This window comes from Schistocerca americana, chromosome X, assembly GCF_021461395.2.
Source record: "Schistocerca americana isolate TAMUIC-IGC-003095 chromosome X, iqSchAmer2.1, whole genome shotgun sequence".
In the NCBI taxonomy this organism is placed as follows: Eukaryota; Metazoa; Arthropoda; class Insecta; order Orthoptera; family Acrididae; genus Schistocerca; species Schistocerca americana.
Genome location: NC_060130.1, coordinates 388,697,500 through 388,714,175, shown reverse-complemented (window position 1 = coordinate 388,714,175; position 16,676 = coordinate 388,697,500).

The window sequence follows — 16,676 nt, the reverse complement described above, 5'->3', positions numbered from 1 at the left end:
CCGAGGCAGGATTCGAACCTGCGACCATAGCGGTCACACGGTTCCAGACTGAAGCGCCTTTAACCGCACGGCCACACCGGCCGGCTGTTGCTGCAGTTGCAGCGTCAGTTGCTAACAGTCACTTTGAATATACACAGATACAAAAGATTTATTTTCCTGTCACTCTTCAATACGTTATTCAACTGGCAAATACAAAGAAGGGGTCAGTGTATGAAAATTCTAACTTAAGTACACCCACCGCTCGATCTCATGAGAGGGGGTGCTTGCATCTCATTGTCAGCAATAGTTCGTAGCAGCTCCCGTCTGACGCCGTGGCGGCTGTAGGAAACACGGCGGCTAAACAGGGGCGCGCGTATTTGAAAGTGCGGCCGACCGGATAACGGCCGATACCGCACAGACCTTCCTCAGAAGTTGGTTTGGGGGTAAGAGGAACAGAGTACATTGCATCGCGAGACTGCGTCCCTTCTGAAGCCAAAACCCTATATTTTTAAAGTTTTCTGTTATATTTGCCTACTTCCAAGTTGCTGAGAAAGGTGACTAGCTTATGGTGGACTACAAGAGAGTGATGTACGAATGCACCCTGGGTTTGCATATGCAGCTGCAATGGTAAACACGGTACCATTTTTTGGTAGATGAGAGTTTGGCACGCAATGTTTGAACAAGGGGTTCTTGTCTGTACTGAAGCAGCATGTGTTGCGATGTGGGACTAGCGGTTACGAATATTGTGGGCCATTTTCTGTTCTCTTTATATTGTGTACTTGATCTGTAATTGAGCTGAACAAACACATTCTTCATTCAAGATTCTTGCATCTTTGTTAGCTTTATGAATACCTTGCGAATGAAGTCTTTGCCTTAGTGCGGCTATGGATACCACTTGTCTTTTGTGATATAAATTGCGGTATCAGTTGAAAAGCAGACTTTGTATCTAGTCAGATTCAACAATCATCAGGTGATGCAAAATCTTTTCAATTTATATACATCTTATCACCTCAGAAAATTAAGTATAGAAGCGCATTTTTATAAAATTTGTCTCTGAAAGACCACGAGGCTATATGCTCATACCTTGTGCATCAGCACGACCATTACCAACATGGGAATTATTTTCATGGGGTACATACTTGACGACAGTGTAAGGATACTTAAAATATTCTAGGAAATCTCTTTTAGTTTACAGAAGGTAATTTTCCTACAAGACCTTTGGATCAGCAGTTGTGGTTCCGTGTTTCAAGCAGTGTTCTATGGAAATATCTTTTGTCAACATCTTCAGTGTTCTGAATCATATCCGAAAGCCAAGCATGTTTCTTGCGGGTGATACGTCAACAAGCCGTAGCATAGGAAACGTTTAGAGGATCAGGTGTTAGTTTCTGCGATAGTAAGTTTATTCATTATAAAACAATAAGTTTTATCGTTCTGCTTAATGTGAAACTGTGTAAAGGTAGTCCTGAAAAATAGTCAGATTGCGGTAGGGCAATATTATTGCGGGTCAATATTGGTAAAGAAAAGAGGGCATTTTCATCAGGTCAGTTTTCTATTGCACTTCAGTGTCCCATATTTCAGTTCTACAAAATTCACAGGTTTTGCAATTAGAATTTCAGCATTCTTTCAAATCATTATATATATCAAATTGTCCTCAGGTATATCTGTCGTTTTGTTTTTCCAAAAATAATGTCTTATTTATTCATTAGTGTCCTTGGCCACCTAATTTCTATTGTGAATAAATTGAGACAGCAGCAGTACATTGATTAGTAAGATAGAGCCACTAGACAAAAATAGTAAAAGGGTCTAAGTATGAATCGTAAAAATTTCATAAATTATCAATAATGAGATTCAAGAGTTTGAGTCTAATAAAATACAAGTATTTGTACTGGGCTGCGGATGTGACGAATTCTTTAAGACGCATCCTCCGCAGTGAGACTAAATTATGTAATAATTAAACTGAAAATTTCTGAGAAGTCTGGCAACCTCGTGGTGGACTGCAAGAAGTCCGTTACATAAAAGGAGAAACGAAACCAGCATATATATCAGGTCGAATCATATCATAGCTATAAGATTACTGGCATAAAAGATCTATTTCAGTGAATAAGAATTTTTAAAAGAAAATACAAATTTTTTTGGTATTCCCATCAAAAACCTACACAGGCCACAGTGGTATACAACTGTTATACAGATATCCGCAAGGATAACCGTAAGCTCTTTGTGTATGACAAGACATACACTCCTGGAAATTGAAATAAGAACACCGCGAATTCATTGTCCCAGGAAGGGGAAACTTTATTGACACATTCCTGGGGTCAGATACATCACATGATCACACTGACAGAACCACAGGCACATAAACACAGGCAACAGAGCATGCACAATGTCGGCACTAGTACAGTGTATATCCACCTTTCGCAGCAATGCAGGCTGCTATTCTCCCATGGAGACGATCGTAGAGATGCTGGATGTAGTCCTGTGGAACGGCTTGCCATGCCATTTCCACCTGGCGCCTCAGTTGGACCAGCGTTCGTGCTGGACGTGCAGACCGCGTGAGACGACGCTTCATCCAGTCCCAAACATGCTCAATTGGGGACAGATCCGGAGATCTTGCTGGCCAGGGTAGTTGACTTACACCTTCTAGAGCACGTTGGGTGGCACGGGATACATGCGGACGTGCATTGTCCTGTTGGAACAGCAAGTTCCCTTGCCGGTCTAGGAATGGTAGAACGATGGGTTCGATGACGGTTTGGATGTACCGTGCACTATTCAGTGTCCCCTCGACGATCACCAGTGGTGTACGGCCAGTGTAGGAGATCGCTCCCCACACCATGATGCCGGGTGTTGGCCCTGTGTGCCTCGGTCGTATGCAGTCCTGATTGTGGCGCTCACCTGCACGGCGCCAAACACGCATACGACCATCACTGGCACCAAGGCAGAAGCGACTCTCATCGCTGAAGACGACACGTCTCCATTCGTCCCTCCATTCACGCCTGTCGCGACACCACTGGAGGCGGGCTGCACGATGATGAGGCGTGAGCGGAAGACGGCCTAACGGTGTGCGGGACCGTAGCCCAGCTTCATGGAGACGGTTGCGAATGGTCCTCGCCGATACCCCAGGAGCAACAGTGTCCCTAATTTGCTGGGAAGTGGTGGTGCGGTCCCCTACGGCACTGCGTAGGATCCTACGGTCTTGGCGTGCATCCGTGCGTCGCTGCGGTCCGGTCCCAGGTCGACGGGCACGTGCACCTTCCGCCGACCACTGGCGACAACATCGATTTACTGTGGAGACCTCACGTCCCACGTGTTGAGCAATTCGGCGGTACGTCCACCCGGCCTCCCCCATGCCCACTATACGCCCTCGCTCAAAGTCCGTCAACTGCACATACGGTTCACGTCCACGCTGTCGCGGCATGCTACCAGTGTTAAAGACTGCGATGGAGCTCCGTATGCCACGGCAAACTGGCTGACACTGACGGCGGCGGTGCACAAATGCTGCGCAGCTAGCGCCATTCGACGGCCAACACCGCGGTTCCTGGTGTGTCCGCTGTGCCGTGCGTGTGATCATTGCTTGTACAGCCCTCTCGCAGTGTCCGGAGCAAGTATGGTGGGTCTGACACACCGGTGTCAATGTGTTCTTTTTTCCATTTCCAGGAGTGTATTTGGGAGTACGCCAATGTTAAATTTAACAATGTACACACTGTTGTTGATGTTGGTGCTGTGCCACTCAGTCTCAATAGTGACTTCATGTAGCTCTCCATGCTACTCGGTCCTGTGCAAGCCTCTTCATCTCCGAATAACTATTGGAACCACATTATTGATTTTCATTTAATTATTTATTGAATAGACTGATTCTTTTATCAGTCATTTAAAGCCGATTCATGTATTACTGTGGACTAAGTGTTTCCAGATGCAGTCAACATGTAACTAACGAAGTTGATATATCGCTGGGGCTTCAAAGTTGAGCATATAAGTTCTCTTAGGAGAACGTGGAAAAGAAAGGACCATTGATAAATTTTAACGACTCTTTGCATTTCGTTTTACTGAAAAGGTGTGATGATGTCCATTAATTAAAAACTTTTTGAGTCCAGTCCTTAAACATTCATTCAGCTTGTATTAGTTTGGAAGGTAAATAAATTGTACAGAAAATCATGTTATCGTCTACATTTGTGCATATCATAGACACGCACACGAAATCTGTCTACATTTTACAGCTTTTGAAAACTAGTAAATTTAGTATTTCAAGGACATTCATATTTCGCTGGTTCAGATTCACTTTAAGCTTATCTCTACCCACCAGCCACATTCGCACCCCATTGGACCGTTCGGAGCAACGTTAAATCGCTGACCTACAGCCAAGGACAGTAGGCAGTGGAGGGATGAGGCATATGGCCAGCTAGCAATAGCCGTATATCACAACAGCGGGCGATCTTGATTCTAGAGGTCGTTTCATCCTGCGTTCGGATGTGGTCCTGGCCGACCAGGAGGCTAGCTGTGGGCTTTCGTTCCCTCCAGAACTCGTTGCCTCCTGTGCTCGGCTACTCTCCTTACCGAGCAGAAGGCTGGCTGTGCTCGTTTCTTATCTCTAGAGCTCATTAGTTCCTCAGTTTGGCTACTCTCCCGACCAAACAGACGGCTGCCTGCACGCATTCTTTACTTCTTGAGCTCGTTATCGGCTGCTCTCCTGACGGACCAGAAGGCCGGGTGCATGCATTCTTTACCTCTAGAGCTCGTTATCAGCTGCTCCCCTGGCCGACCAGAAGGCTGGGTGCGCGCATTCCTTATCTCTAAAGCTCGTTATCTCCAGAGTTCGGCTACTCTCCTGACCAAACAGACGGCTGGCTGCATGCGATAATTACATTTAGAGCTCGTTATCGGCTATCTCCTGACAAAAGAGACGGCTCGGTGCACGCATTCCTTACCTCTAGTGTTCGTTATCGGCTACTCTTCTGACCAAACAGACGACTGGGTGCACGCATTCCTTACATCTAAAACTTGTTATCAGCTACTCTCCTGACCAAACGGATGGCTGGGTGCACGTGTTCCTTACCTCTAGAGCTCGTTATCGGCTACTCACCTGACCAAACAGACAGGTGGGCCCACGCATTCCTTTCCTCTAGAGCTCGTTATCGGCTGCTCTGCTGACAGACCAAAAGGCTGGATGCACGCTTTCGTTATCTCTAGAGCTCCTTACCTCCTGAGTTTGGCTACTCTCCTGACCAAACAGAAGGCTGGGTGCATGCAGTCCTTACCTCTAGAGTTCGTTATCAGCTACTCTTCTGACCAAACAGTTGGCTGAGTGCACGCATTCCTTACCTTTAGAGCTCGTTGTCGGCTGCTCTCCTGACCAACCAGAAAGCTGGGTGCGTGCGTTCCTAATCTCTAGAGTTCGTTATCGGCTGCTTTGCTGACGAAACAGATGGCTGGGTGCTCTAAATCCTTACCTCTAGATCTCGTTATCGGCTGCTCTCCTGACCTACCAGAAGGCTGGGCGCGTGCGTTCCTTATCTCTAGAATTCGTTATCTGCTGCTCTGCTGACGAAACAGATGGCTGGGTGCTCTAAATCCTTACCTCAAGAGCTCGTTATCGGCTGCTCTCCATGCCGACCAGAGGGGTGGGTGTGCGCGTTCCTTATCTCTAGATCTCGTTACCTCCTGAGTTCGGCTGCTCTCCTGATGCACCAGAATGCTTACTGCTCGCCGTTCTGAGCGGCATGCGCAGAAATTACCGGACGGTGTGAGGTAGGGGGTCTGGGGACGTTGGTTTACACTGTAGATCACAGGGTCCCTGACTCCCATTTATTTATTGTTTATATATTATGGAATTAAGCTATATAAGTCAAACTTGTATTAGGTGTAAGTTATTACTAAATGGCAACCATACATTTTTGCCATCACTCATTACCATCCCAAACAATATCAGAGAAAATAATCGCTATAGACCGGCTCTTTTAAACACACAATGACACTCACTTCCATTAATCATTAGGATTAAGGTTCCTAGGTTTATTCACCCCAGGAGACTTAATCAACGGGATCCAATCCAATCATTCACCTCCATACCATCACAAATGTGAGTGAGCATCATCACGTAAATCCAATCAGTATGTATGGGACTCTCATCCCATTAAACGTAGCTATATGTTATCCACTTAGTAGCGTATGAGCAGCTGAAATTAAAATAAAAAACACAAAACACTGAAAATAAAACGAAAGACTCAAAATCCAAAAAGAACAAATATTATAGAACCACAAAAATGCAAAAATAATCCTCTTTTGCATCTTGTTAACTTTTTTTATTTCTGTGTCAGTCAATCCAAAAAGGCACATTACTAGCAAAAATACAGAATCCAACAAGACATTCACAAACACCATTTCTTTATATAAGTCATATAACACCAATGTTGAAGGCATAGCAGCAAGTCTGGTACTTCAGTTTCAGATCGGGCAACCATGTTGCCTAAACAACTTGTTTGTCAGCGTTCATATGAATTAGCTCCTACCACATTGATTGGCGTTCACAGCTCAGACAGTATGCAGTAATTATTTACTGGGTGTTATTTCATGTGACACACGTAAATGACTATTTTCCCCATCAAACTATTATTTTTAGAAATATAGATTTTATTCGCGCCTCCTTTACATTAGTTTTCCCTAAAAATGATGGCAACTCTAGTCATAGTTCACATATAACAAATGTAGAAGCTGAACTAGTGTGCAAGGGAAATCAATGAAACACAGAGGCTGAATGAAAACATTCATAGAAGAGACGTAAACATAAGAGGCTTGTGCCAATCTGTTGTCGCACATAAGTAAAAAACAACTCAAATCCGAGGAGTGAGTGAAAACAGTCAAACAGTTTACGTGGCCACAGGTTTCATTAGGGTGTTTCATTCGACTGAAAAAACCGACAGAACGGAAAAACAATCAACTGGCCAACCGGTTGTTAAAGGTAACTGGTTATCTCGTCACTAGCTGAGAATGGCCCAAAGAGACGTCACGGTTCTAAGATTTCTGTACAGTACGTATCAAAATTAGTAGCGGCTGCATAGGGCCGCCGAGGTGACAGGAGCAGCAGGAACACCCAAGACCAATATTAATTTTGTATGCAGTGCGTTTCACAATTAGTAGTGAAACCTGCACCATCGAAAGTGTACGGGGGAAGAAGGAAGGGTGGTGCCAAAAGAATAGTCGCGTGTGTGGAAAAATGTTCTCAAACTGGCCCTGCATGTTCCTGTACAGTACAAGGGATTTCATTAAATTTTACACGGGGCTTTTGAAACGCTACGAGATTCAACAATTTAGCAAGTGTCTGGTCGACAATACGAGGCGTCCTTTCATGTGCAAAGCACAGAATGACGTCAGCTCTTTATATTTTTTGTGGGTGTCTTGTCAACAGTTGAATGATATCTCGCATTGCTCATAACAATAACTGATTTTTCACACTAGTAAGGGAGAAGCTGCTGGCTAAACCATAACGGAAATTATTTACATTAGGTAACAATGACTTTAAAATTTTCAGTTTCGTGCAATTGCAACGTAATTTTTTAACAGTAGGAAACTGGCGTCTTGTATACATACTGAGAGAAGCAAATCTTACAACATGTAAATCCAAATCGCCTAAATTCGTTGAATGTTTCTCCAGAGCAATTTTAAAATTGGGCCTTCACGGATCTGTACAGCTGCCTCCAATCGCTTCTGTGGAGCGACCCTGAGGTCTTCCAAAATCTGTGATCAGACTGCCGTCTTCGGCTTCACGCTTGCAAAAAGCATGTATCATGTGAGTAATATCTGTCATTTAGTTGTGCATAAATGTTCACTTACAAGTTTCCACTTAACAAGTTTATCCATGGCAGGCAACACCAACGCATTTTCAATAGCGTGTGTTACTAAGTTGGTGGGGAGGGGGTGGGGGGGGGTGGGGGGGGGGGGAGGTTACATTACGCCCATCCTAAAAGGTTTTTATCAAAAATTTGTTGACTTTTGTTGACTTACATTAACAATATAATTTTTAAATTGGTACAAAAGTGTAATTAGGGTCCAGAACCCGAAAATATCTTTTAGCACATTGTTAGCAATACCAACGCATTTTGAGTAACGTATACTACAAAGTAGGAGAATATTATGAACTCCACAAAAATTTTAAACATACATACTTCGTTAATTATTGTTGACTATTACAAACATCATAATTTATAAATAGATATTAATATCTAAATAGGGTTCTGAATCTGAAACAATGTTATAGGATATTCATTGTGGGTTGAGCATTGTGGGTTGAGCATAATGGATAGATTAAAAACATTTCAAGAACCTGGAGAAGACTTAATTAAATACAATAAATATTCTTTCTAAGTTTTAAGATATAAGGATCCAGACTAGACAACAATATTTTAAAAAAGACATAAAGTATTCCCCCCCACCCCACCCGCCCAGAGCTCTTAAAAAACATCTTAGTGGTCACTGGCTGTCGGAGAACTTCACATCAGACGCGCGGAACGAGCCGAAATTTGAAAGCCTTACATCGTGACTGAAACTATAGTATTCATAGACTACATAACAATTGGTGTTTCTTATGGTATATTCAATTAGTTTGAAAATTTCTGAAATTTTGGGCACTACTGTCTTTTTTATTGTAGTCGTAGCCCTCAATTTCCAGATGTACTTATGTTAGTAGCGACAAATTTTGAAACCTTTCGAAAGTATATGTGTGTCATGCATAGAATTTTTGTGGTGTAGGCCTATAGTTCTGATGTATACGTCAGTATTTTGATAATTTTTGCAGTGATTTCTGGATTTGCTGAGTTTCTACAATTTATCGTTCTTTGTCCAGTACATAATCTTATGGGTGCTACTTTTTCGAGGAATAGTTTCATTTTAGTCGAAATTTCCATAATAACACGAAGATACTTCTCTTTCCGTAAAGAGTAATATAATAAACAGTGTTCCAATTTCTTTAATGTACCCACTTATTATGATAGACCTTCGATTTTAATTGTCAGTGCTTCCATATGACTATATCGCTGCACTGTACAATATTTCATCTGTTTAAAGCCAGACTCAGCATATCTGTGAGCGTCATCAAGACAGTTTTCTAACTGCTTTACACTGAATTAATGTTCTGTATAGCAGGTGTCACAAGTTAGTCAACCGATCATAGGTCCACGCTCACATGTCACAAAGGAACAGTTTCCGTTTAATTTTTCACATAATTTTGGGCTATTTGATACATTCTGTTACGGTGGGACGTTTTATTTCTTCACGGTAGTTTACCACCGAAATATCCATTCTCTACTGAACTGCAAGAAGGATTGGAAGTGGCTCTACAAACACGCCCTATTAAGCACTGAAGTTGTAAAAATGAAAACAGTAATTTGTAATATATTTTATAGCTGTCAATTGATGACATACATGATTTATTACAGATTCTAATGTCACTGGCGTGGAAGAGCTATACTCCGACTTTATTGGTGCTGTTAATGATGATGATGTTAATGAAACAGCTGCAGATAAGGCAAGAACTCTTTTACAAGTGGTGTTGGCCTGATGGACATTGTTCAAGGTGCTATTTAAAATCAAAACTGAATGCCGAAATAATAAGTATGGACAGAGACTAACATGTAAAAAACATAGAAACGTAAGTCATGCATCAAACAGAAATAATATGGATTATGTGACAGTGTATAGTAAAAAATTCCAGCTAAGTCTGCACCTGTTTCAGAAGGTTTTATTCTTACAAACTGATTTGTAAGCTGCATGTCGTTTTATATATCGACAGTCCGCCGTTAATGTCACTTTTGTTCTCTTCGGCACACAAATGGTTACGGTTGTCCCGACAAGGCAGAATGTTGGGATGCTCCGATACTATATCGGGGCATCCCAACACTCTGCCTTTTGGGAGTAACCGTCACCACTTGTGTCACTACTTGGTAGTAGTGGAAGCCCTGCTCGATCGTCGGACCACGAAGCGGGAGCTGTAGCTCGAAAGTTTGGTTACGTGGTGAAAAGCAATTTTTGGTGGTGTGTGCACGTACACTGACGTGCCACAACCTCATTACCACCTCCTTAATAGCTTGCTGGTCCATCTTTGGAACGCAGTACAACAGGGAGTCTGGTACCATCGATTCTACGATTCACTGGTTTGTTGAGATATGTGGCATCAGATGTCTACACACAAGACACCTGGCTCCCGTAAATAAGCGGCCGCTGGTTTGTGAAAGTGGGGATAGCGCCCAATAGCGACCCAGAAGGGTTGCATCGAATTCACATAAGGCAAATTTAGTGGTTAACACGTCAACGCGATTTCACCATCGTGCTCTTCAGACCACTGTAGCCCGATTCTGGCTTCAAGACACGGAAAATTATACTGCTGAAGGATAACATAACTGTCAGGGAAGACATCGAGCATGAAGGGATGCAAGTGGTCCGCTGATGAGTTGATGTTTTCGGTTACTATCACAGGTCCCATGCAAGCGCAATATCTCTCACTCTTTATGCTAAATTGAGTAAAAGAAACGAATGGCAATGGCAATCAAGCAATATCTCTCATAGCATATTACTGCTCCCAGCAGCTTGCGCCCGTGGCGCGCTGCAAGCTTCTGTCCGCCATTCACTTCGATGACAGGCGTTTGTGGACACAACCATCGACATGGTGTAGCGTTAAACATGATTCATCCGAAGAGAAAAGACGTTCCAAAGATCCACGGTAGAATCCCGATGGTCCTGGGCCCAATGTGGTCATAATTGTCGATGTTGTTGGGTCAATACGGGGAAACGTCAGGGGTGGTGTGCTGCGGACTTGCATGGTCAACAACGTACGATGAACAGTTTGCTCCGAAACACTTGAGCGTGCACCAGCATTGTGCTTTTTCAGCAGAGAAGCCACAGATCCTCACCATCTATCCTGCTTTACACGACAGACAAGTTTCAAAATGGCTCTGAGCACTATGGGACTCAACTTCTGAGGTCATTAGTCCCCTAGAACTTATAACTAGTTAAACCTAACTAGCCTAAGGACATAACACACATCCATGCCAGAGGCAGGATTCGAACCTGCGACCGTAGCGGTCTCGCAGTTCCAGACTGCAGCGCCTGGAACCGCACGGCCACTTCCGCCGGCAGACAAGTTTCCGAACGCCGCTTTCTACGAAGAGTCCTGGACGACTTAGCGTCAAGTGGAAGTTTCACTGTTCTTCTACCATATTCCGTAGATGCCCACGACAGTGGCATGTGAAAATTCGGTCACCGTCACCGTTTCCGAGATACTTGTTCACAGGTTCTGCTTAATAACAGCTGGACCTTTGACAGAGTCGCTTTTCTCAGTGAATTTCCCCAGTTGCAACCTTATTTTCGTTAGGGTGATCCCCCATCCGTCTCTGCTCCGCTTACACAATTTCCTTACCGCGTCAAGTGCCCGCAACGCCACCAGGAGGCATTCAACTTCGCGGTGAGCAGTGTTCGTAATGTTTTGGCACATTGCATGTGCAGCATAATAGTGAAGTCTATGTGTTTACCGCAAAATTTAAGCCAACTAGTAAGAGCAATAAACTTATATTCGTATATAACTACCGCGCCGCATTGACTGATTCATTATTATCATGATCTTACTCACAGGAGAGTGATCAGCAGACTTTTGTGGAACGGCTGTTAAAATGACTTAGATTTATGTTTAAAAATAACCCGTGAACAGTGCAGCCCATAAAAAGAACCAATTTGTGAATAATTTAAATTTCATCAGAACTGTGTAGCTTTAGTCGGTATGACAGAGGTCTTTTTACGGGGAGTTTTTGCATTGTTTGGGCTCAGCCATTCGTTTCTTTTACTCAATTTAGCATAAAGAGTGAGAGGAGCAGACGTATTTAGTAACGACTTGAATGAAATAAAAAATGTTTCTCACTATAAAACAGCGCATATTCACTGTCGAATATTATGCCTAACAGAAATCTTGGAAAAGATGTGCAGAGCTGTTTTCGCAAGAGTTTCAGACTGTAATCCAGTTTTCCTTCAATGATTCGCGCTGTGATGTACTTTTCGTTTAGTGACCTATTTTCGGGAACCATAAATTATAAAAGAGCAGTTTTAATCAACATCTCCCTTTTTCTTTCTGTAGTTACTTATGGAGAGTACTGTTATCTTGGTAGTAAGTTTGTACTAACTACTTCCTGATAGCGGTCTTTATTAATAATATTTCCATTTTCTTCCTATGGTTATCTGCAGTGTGTACTTTTCTCTTATTAACAAAATTTGCGAAACGTAACTATTTTTACAAATTGGTTTCTTCGTTAACATTTCGACTATGCCTTCCTACTTTTGCACTGCTTCTCGATTTTGAATTGAATTTGATCTTCGTCTATTCAGCAGAATGTGCAGTGTTTATGTTATTAAAATCACTGACCTCGGTTTGAATACCAGCTACTTTCATAACCACCTATTTGCATTACTGACAACAAATTTCGTAAGAGAGTCTACTTTATGTTATTGTGTGGTTTGGATTTGCTAATTTGTGGCTAGGATATTATTTATATCCAAATTTAAATCAGAATGTATCGTAACATTTAGCATTGACTACACCTGAGTACCTAGAACTAACTTATTATTTACATCAGAGGCTGCCCTATTACATTCTTCTGTCTCATTACTGACAGTAGCTTGCAGAGTATTAATAGTATTTTCAGTTTCCTTATCGACTTCACTAGGTTATACCTAAAGGGTTACACTTCCATTCTCTGTACTCGCTAACTTATTTATCTCGCCAATTTTTTTATTAGTGTTCCTAGAAAAGTCTTCTACTTTGTTGTTATTTTGTCAAGAATATTCTTCTATTTTGATTTTAGTTGCTTCATTACTTTCCCTCATTGTAACAGATTAATCCCTAGCAGATTTGTCAGATTCTTCTGTTCCATTGTTAAATTGTCTAGAAGATTCTACTATTCTGTTGTTAGTTTGTCTAGAACAGAAGTGGACAATAGTTCTGGCTCTGCCAGTACTTTGTGGAAGCAGAGGTTAACGGAGGGCCTAACGTTTTAAAATGATTGTATGCAATAGTTAACTTTGTCTCTTAGAAAAGATATAAGTTTTTAAATGAAAATTATTACTGTCTTGGCGGGCCGAACAAAAACAATTAGCGATCCGCAGGCCTCTATTTACCCACATTTGGTCTAGAAGATTCTGTGTCTTGTTTTGTACTGTTCAACAATGTTTGAAAGTTCGTCTCATTCATTTCTCTCATAAATTTTACAAAATATTGCAACCATGTACTTTGGCAAAGTTCTCCATTACTGAAAATGTGAATACCTGCTTCAGCACTATTACCTGAAATACCAAAATTCCCTTGAGCCATTTCCTGCTCCTCATTTATCGTTAAAGCATGCATTCCATCTGGCGAAGCTTCACTAGATTTCGCGGTGGTGTTTAAGTTACTAATACCTTCAGATGAATATACATTTTCTTGAGCCATGTTTTGCTCTATCTTTCCCAATGAATTATTCACTTTGGCTTTCTAGCTTGTCCTACCATCCTTAGTATCATACCTTTATGTATTAAAAACTTACACCCTCTCTTATAGCTGATATGTATTACGAATTACCTTAGGTAAGTTTCATCGATCTTCGGGTGACGTATCTATGTGTGGATGGTTCGGCCAGCACGTCGACCTCCTGACTTCTGTGTGTTTCCTTACCGCGCACCCCTTCACTGCCGCGGCGATGGACTGGCTGTCGCGCGCTCCCTGAAAGAAGTGATATCTCTTGATACGTGCCTGGCCTCGCCACGTCTGCTGCCGCTGTCTTCTTTCTTCATTCTCGCAGTACCTTCTAAGATCGTCCGTCATATTTTCCTCGCGAAATATTTGTAATCCATGGACGCTAGTTTATTTTCCACGATGTGAACGTATTATGTTTTTCAAAACATGGAAAACTTCATAATCTTCTGATAGTATAACATGATGAGGCTCTCAGACTGTCTAAGAACACTCAAAAATTTATCGAATTAGTGTCTTATTACCGTGGAAGAACTACCTGTTACGATAATACTAAACTGAAACAATAAACTGAATTTTTTGATATACTTGACTGCTGACAACCTGATTACTTGCTTCAGCAATACTTCCTGTAATTCTCAATTCCCTTGCGCCATTTCCTGCTCCTCATTTAGTGTTAAATCACACATTTCGCTACGACCCCACAGAACACCTATCTCAAAACCACACAGTAAATTCGTGCCCAGATTTGACTCAAATGCAGTTCCATACGACACCTACCTAAAATCAACACAGTAAATTCATACCTAATATGACTCAAGTAGAGTGCTTCCTTCTATACCCTTCCATTAAACACTTTCAGCCACAACACGTTGTAACAATACTCACTGCGAAACCGATACACTAGAAATAATGAATGTGAAATCATCCTGACCAGATTGCTATACTGCTTTCTAGTTGAGACATTACCATTAGTGCAATTTAATGACCTAAGAGCTGAAACACACGTGTAAAATTCACAAACTTATTTTTAAAAAATTAATGGTCCGAGACTCAACCGGGCACCTTGCCTCCCGAGCGAAATGCCCTTAACGTATGTGCATCCAGGCACGACTCAAAATACCGCTCTCTCCGTTGTAGACTTAAAGATTTATTCTGGAAATTGTTCACAATTTAACAAATATTATCTGTTTTGTATCTCATAGCACTTGCAACCGAATTTCGCACTTCTTAGATGCCTACGTGACGATAAGGTCACCTGGATGCCATTTCTGATTATTTTTGTTTTGTAATGGAGGAACAACGGATATTGCAGTTCCTGACCACTAACGTAGAATAGCCTACAGGCAAGCCTATCCACCCTCTACCTAAGTCATCACACAAAGCAAAACGTAATTAAATTTCACCAGTACTGTATCTTCACGATAAAGGATGACAGCCAAAACAGTTGCAGGATAAAAATTTATTAAAATTCTTGACCAAGGTTTCGGTACATATAAATATACCTTCATCAGAAGTAAAAAATCCTGAACAGGCAGACACTTTCATTAGAAAAGCCTTAGCATCGGAAGTGAGAAACACAAAAGCTTAAGTAACAGTGAAATTACCAGAGTAATACAAGCACAAAATCTTTTAGTTACTTACAAAAATTACATCATGCAGTGGAGATTAATAAAACAATTGTGCCAAAGGCATCGTCAATAATTAAGACATCTTCTCCATTTGTACAACATGACTATGGGCACAGGGTCAATGCGAACAGTTTAGCACCAGTACTTCGCCTATGAACTATCGAGACAAGAGTGTGAAAGCACTAGGGGAGATGGTTTCGCCGAGAGAGGGCACTTGTATGTGCCAGACACTCGCGCATATTAAAGTACATGAATACCTACATAAGCGCATCAAAAATTATTAAAAGTTGTGTTGATTCAAACTTTTATCCTGCAACTTTTTTGGCTGTCATCCTTTATCGTGAAGAATTTCAACAGTTGCTGTTGCAGCCATGTTTAAAATCTTGAAGTAATGTATCTTCTTGTACAACTACTTACGTGTATTCTGATTAAATTCCCCCACCCCGAAATACCTTGGCCTCACCCTCGACCGACACCTCACCTGGACCCCTCATCTCCAGACCATCCAGCAGAAAGCCCATTCCCGCCTCCGCCTTCTGAAACTCCTGTCTGGCCGGACATGGGGATTGCATCCTTCTACCATCCTCCACACCTACAAATCCCTCATCCATCCTATCCTCTGTTATGCCAGCGTTGCCTAGATCTCCACCCCCACCCGCTTTTACAAGGCCCTCCAAATCCTTGAACACCATGCACTCCGCCTTGCCTTCCGTATCCGCCTTCCTGCCCCCACATGGCTCCTGTATGAACTGATCCCCTTCCCCCACCTCCTCCTGTTCCTCCAACATTTCCACATCCTTTACATTGTCCGCAGGCTTGATCCCCCCCACCCTCTGGTTTCCTTCTTCCTCTCCACCCCGTGCCCGTTGCCGCGCCTCTATCGGTGTATCCCTCCCTCTCTCCACCTCCACACCCTCCATTTCCTTTATCGGGGCAATTTCCAACGCCTCGCCCTCCCAGATGACGAACTTCGCTGTGACATCTACCCTTCCTTCCAACTATAACCTGGCCTTGTTCCCCCCCCCCCCCCCTCCCCAGGGCCACCCTTTTTCCTCTTCCCTCCTTCTCACAGAGCGGATTTTCCTCCTCCCCCCCCCCCACCCTGAGACCCTGCACCCCATACTTGCCTCTTTCCTTCCCACATCCCTCCCTACCTGGCCCTCTTCAGCACGCCCCCTGCTCATCTCCCCCATCTCTTCCCCTCCCTCCCTTCTTCCAGTCTCCCTCATCTCCTTGCGCCCTGGCAGATCCTCTGTTTTGATCATCGTCAGTGTGCCACATCAGTGTTGTGTTTTGTGCTGTTTCTCCTGTGTGTCAAGAGGTGTGATTTTAATTGTGTACTGCCTTGAGGTTCGCCGTCAGTGTTTGTTATGTGCTACGCTATCTGTCGATACCTTTTATGCTCCAGTCATACTGTGCCTTGTGTTCTTTTAATTGTCGCAGTGTGTGGCTTTTTGTGTGTGCTACTTTTAAACAGTTTTAACAGTTTTTTATCTCCATTTTACGATCACCCCGTTTTTTGTCTATTGCCTTCCATGACGTTCCCCCTTTCTTTATATCTATGCTCACCATATTCTCTCCTTTCTTATTTT